The following is a 5378-nucleotide window of genomic DNA, read 5'->3' on the forward strand; positions in this document are numbered from 1 at the left end:
ACAGTTTCAGGGGGAATTTTTATCCTTCCTTTATTGGTATCTTTTGTATTTGCTTTTCTACATACTCAACTATGATCTGTTGAAATGTTGATTTCTTTTACTTTTACCCCACTTAGGGCTCATTAACTTCTTGATTCTGTGAGTTGTTGTTTTACCAGCTTTGGTAATTCTCACTTCTTCAAATTATCCCTCCTCCACTGGTTGCATTTCTCTTCAAACTCTAGAAGTCAACTCAGATGTAGTTTCGATCTTTTATTCTTTATGCTTATTATTCAACATCTTGTGTTCTTTTTATCTCAATATGCTTTATTATGAAAAATTTTGGGGGGCTAGAAGCCCCATCCGGGTCTGCGGACAGAGCGGGACCGGAAGGCACAAAGCATGGAGGATGATGAACTTCTGGCAGCGCATGGGCTGGGTCGGAGTGGAGCTGTACCTGCTGGCCAGCTCCGCCGCCCTGTACTATGCCTTCGAGCTGAGCGAGACCTACAGCCCGCTGGCGCTGGAGCACGCCCTGTGGCCAGCCAAGCCTCGCGGGGCCTCCTGGACACACTCGCTCAAGGGCCGGCTACTCTCGCCGCCTTCTGGCTATGGGAGCTGCTCTTCCTTGTCACCTACCTGCAGATGTACTTGTTCACGAGGGCCGACCCCAAGACCATGGGCTACTGCACTGTCCCCATCTGGCTGGCCGTGCTCTGCCACCGCCACCAGGCCTTCGCCAAGGCCTTGACCCAGATAAGCAGACTGCAGCTGATCAACTTGTGAGGCCACGGTGGGGCAGCGGTGGTGGGAAGGACGGCTGGGTGGCTGGCTCTGTCCATGCAAGTCTGAGTTTTTAGGTAAGGCTGGAGATACAGAATCATGTTGACGACTCCAGATTTTGGAAGTAAAATTGTGCTATTTGCATTCTTGAGGAACTCGAGTAAGTACTAGACTCATTTTTATTCTACTGTGCAGCATAGAGACTCCAGTTTTTCCTTTGAGGGAAACACGAGGACAGACATATCCATTGTGTTTAACGCAAACAGGTCCAAATGTGGTCATTAAATTTAAATTTTACACTCTATTAAAAAAAATAAATAAATAATTTATTGGATCAGAAAACTACTTTTATGTGTTAAGATTTTATGTGTTAATTATTGGGGCCAGGTGGTGGCACACCTGGTTAAGCGCACATGTCATAATGCTCAAGGACCTGGGTTCGAGCCCCTAGTCCCCACCACAAAGCTTTGCAAGTGGTGAAGCAGGACTGTAGGTGTCTCTCTGTCTCTCTCCCATCTCTACCACCCCCTTGCCTCTCCATTTCTGACTGTCTCTATCCAATAAATAAATAAAAATAATTTAAAATTTTTTTAAAACAACAACAAATAACTTTTTTAAAAAAGATACAATTCTTAGGATTTAGTTAGGAGGCAATTGTACATCCATACCCCAAGGGTATGGATGTGTTAAAGTGTTTTTGAAGAGGAGATGCAGAAAAAAGAACTAAGAGGCTGGTGTAAACCAATGAGATGGGCAGAGGGAGCAAATGGTGTTAACCATCCCCTGGAAAACTGGTTTTGGACATGAGATAAGGCTGGACTGGTATGGGGGGAGGGCAGGGCATGCTGGGTAAGGTAAATTATGGAAATTATCATTTGCCTTTCATTGAGAAGATTTTGGTAGAGACATTTTTCTAAGGACCATACCCCTTCTGTGGTCTGATTTGGGCAAGTCCTTGCTGCCATGACATTTTTTTATTTTTAAATATTTTATTTATTGATTTGATAGAGACAGAGAGAAATTGAGAAGGAAGGGATAAGTATAGAGGAGGAGAGACAGAGAGACACCTGCAGCACATGCTCACCACTCACAAGACTTTCCTGCAGATGGAGATGGGGGGCTTGAACCAGTCTCCTTAAGCATGGATGACATTTTTGACAGGCATCTGTAACTAAGTTGTTTACTACTTTGTCACCTCTGACGTTGAGAAATGGGAAAAATTGAGAGAAATTCTTGCCAACAATGGAGAAATCTGTCCCTTAGCAGCAGATAAGCAGACAAATATATTGCGTTGTCACTGTGACTATTGACACTCACATTCCAAAGCCCATATCTTGCCTCAGTGTTTGTGAAACCCAAGGACAAAGAACCTTCCTGGCACCTTTGTGAAGCCTAAACTTTATGACCTAAAGACCTTTGGTGACCCCCTGTTCTAGAACCTGTGGGATCTCTAAGGATCTCACTGTCCCTGAGAGAGGAGTATTAGGAGAACCTTCCAACACTTGGGGAGGCCAAAAGTGGTACTGGAGAAAAGTCTTCCCTTGGTTATTGAGGAGTGTGTACATATGTCCAGCTGTATGTGTCTGAACAATGAATGACAACAGATAAAGTATAGAAAGAAGAAAAAGGGTGTTTATTAGGAAATACAACAACCAGAGAGTATCAGGCAGCAGGCAAAGAGTAAACCAACTACAAAGAAACAGTAAAAGTCAGTGTATAAAATCTAATTGCTGATTAGCCATGATATTTTTCATGTTTTCAGTTACGTTTGCTTCTGATTTATTTTGTAAGTCATTCATCTCATGATCATGGGTCCACTTCTTTAAATATGATGAAGTTTGTCTTTGGTATTCTGCTTAGTTAAATATAACAATGAAAGTGTATTGTACCATAAAAAATAAGACATGAGAATGTAAAAACAGAATGTACTAGGAAGTGTGTGGTCAGATTCAGATGTTTTGCCACAGTTTCTTCTTTGGAATTGTTAGTTAAAGTTAACCCTCAACAGGGGTTAACAGTTTACAAAAGGTGTAGGCTAGATTGCTCTTATAACTCTAGCCCATCCAGATCTGAATACCGACCCAATGACAAAACAGTAAAAGATGGAGGAAAGATAGGAGTGAGAAGAGAATAAAAAGCCAAGTTTGCTTCTCTCCAGCTGCTTCTGAAATAGAGCAGAAAATTCTGCTGTTACATGTCATATAGCAAAGTCCCAACTCTACATTTCAGTCCTTTATGTGAAAGGAAATTCTTTATTTTGTAATATTGTACATTATGAGAAGTGGAAGCTTTTGCTCCTCAAAGAGTTCTGACTTTTCCCACCTTGTGGCTATTTTTAACATGTCCCAGGATATTGGTCAGAGTTGGGGGTTATGGAGTAGGTTTGATGTTTGGAAACCAGAATTTCATCCCTATCACAATGTTTTCTCCTAACATTTGACTATCAAAGGAAGATGTGTGATACCAAAGAAGGATGGGCAATATCTTGTTCCTCTTAGTTCTTCCCTAAGAAATGCAACTCTTGGTTGTTTGGTTTTACCTTCAGACTCTCACTTATGATTTTGAACTAACTCTGTTCTCTTTCTCAAATGTAAGACTCTTCAAATATGATGATTTTTTAAAGCAAAAGGACCTGAGAGGAAACTACTTGCCCCACATGGCTCTTGCTATATGACATGTTAATGTAACTGCATGAGTCCATGGCAAAATTTGAGCTGGAATGCAACTTTCCAGCCCTATAGACTACCTAAATTATTATTATCCTAAATTATTTCTAGGACTTGACCTTGGTTTCTTGCCAAAGGCCTTCAAGCCACTCCAGTGGCAAATCTTGGATTCCTTCATGAGGTAACTTGGCACTACCTACATGGAATGTGGTTGTTCAGCTGTTCTGGCTGGTTTCCAGGCCCCTGATCCTGCCCTGCTCTCCCCACATTCCACAAGCTGAGTCTACTCTACACACCTTGCACATATCTGCCTAGGCATCACCTGGGTGACCTGATATGATTGTGAAGCAGGTTTATGCAGTGAGACAAGCTGCTCTAGAGACAAAGAAACCCCATAGAGGGCAACTCATGCATTGTTCTTTTATTGATCATCATTCACCTGAATCAAAAATAACAAAATTCCCATCCAAAAATGGGGGGAGGACTTGGACAGAATATTCACCACAGAAGAGATCCAAAAGGCTGAGAAACACATGAAAAAATGCTCCAAGTCTCTGATTGTCAGAGAAATGCAAATCAAGACAACAATGAGATATCACTTCACTCCTGTGAGAATGTCATACATCAGCAAAGGTAACAGCAGCAAATGCTGGAGAGGGTGTGGGGTCAAAGGAACCCTCCTAACTGCTGGTGGGAATGTCAATTGGTCCAACCTCTGTGGAGAGCCGTCTGGAGAACTCTCAGAAGGCTAGGAATGGACCTACCCTATGACCCTGCAATTCCTCTCCTGGGGATATATCCTAAGGAACTCAACACATCCATCCAAAAAGATCTGTGTACACATATGTTCTTGGCAGCACAATTTGTAATAGCCAAAACCTGGAAGCAACCCAGGTGTCCAACAACAGATGAGTGGCTGAGCAAGTTGTGGTATATATACACAATGGAATACTACTCAGCTGTAAAAAATGGTGACTTCACCGTTTTCAGCTGATCTTGGATGGACCTTGAAAAAATCATGTTGAGTGAAATAAGTCAGAAACAGAAGGATGAGTATGGGATGATCTCACTCTCAGGCAGAAGTTGAAAAACAGGATCAGAAAAGAAAACACAAGTAGAACCTGAAATGGAATTGGCATATTGCACCCAAGTAAAAGACTCTGGGGTGGGTGGGTGGGGAGAATACAGGTCCATGAAGGATGATAAATGACATAATGGGGGTTGTATTGTTAAATGGGAATCTGGGGAATGTTATGCATGTACAAACTATTGTATTTACTGTTGAATGTAAAACATTAATTCCCCAATAAAGAAATAATTAAAAAAAAAACTGCAGGCTTGGGTGGGGAGATAAAATTGTAGTTATGTAAAAAGACTCTCATGCCTGAGGCTCTGAGGTCCTAGGTTCAATCCCCAGCACTACCATTAGCCAGAACTGACTGGTGCTCTGGTAAAAAATATTATAATAGGGAGTCGGTAAAAAATATAATAATAGGGAGTCAGAGCACAGTGGGTTAAGCACACCACACAAAGCACAAGGACCTGCGTAAGGATCCCAGTTCGAGCCCCTGGCTCCCCACCTGCAAGGGAGTTGCTTCACAGGCAGTGAAGCAGGTCTGCAGGTGTCTATCTTTCTCTCCCTCTCTCTGTCTTCCCCTCCTCTCACCATTTCTCTCTGTCCTATCCAATAAAAAAAAAATTTTAAAATTAAAAAAGAGGTTCTTAGTATTCACTGTGGGTGTTTCACACATAATCTCATTTAATCTTCCAAATAGTGTTATAAAGTAAATGATATTATAATTTCTGTGCTACACACTAGCAATGTAAGATTTAGAGAGGTTAAAAATAAAAAACTTGCCCAACAGACCACCTCATCAATGTGTCATGAAGTGTCACCTCTCCAGAAACCGGCCCCACTAGGGAAAGAGAGAAACAGGCTGGGGGTATGGA

General features: G+C 41.9%; 1 pseudogene; it reads left to right on the forward strand.

Annotated features, from left to right (window-relative positions):
• Positions 1-367: 367 nt before the first annotated feature.
• LOC103112032 (lysosomal enzyme trafficking factor-like) lies at positions 368-765 on the forward strand (annotated as a pseudogene).
• The last annotated feature ends 4613 nt before the right edge of the window (positions 766-5378 follow it).

This window comes from Erinaceus europaeus, chromosome 13 (genome assembly GCF_950295315.1).
Source record: "Erinaceus europaeus chromosome 13, mEriEur2.1, whole genome shotgun sequence".
NCBI classification, from domain to species: Eukaryota; Metazoa; Chordata; class Mammalia; order Eulipotyphla; family Erinaceidae; genus Erinaceus; species Erinaceus europaeus.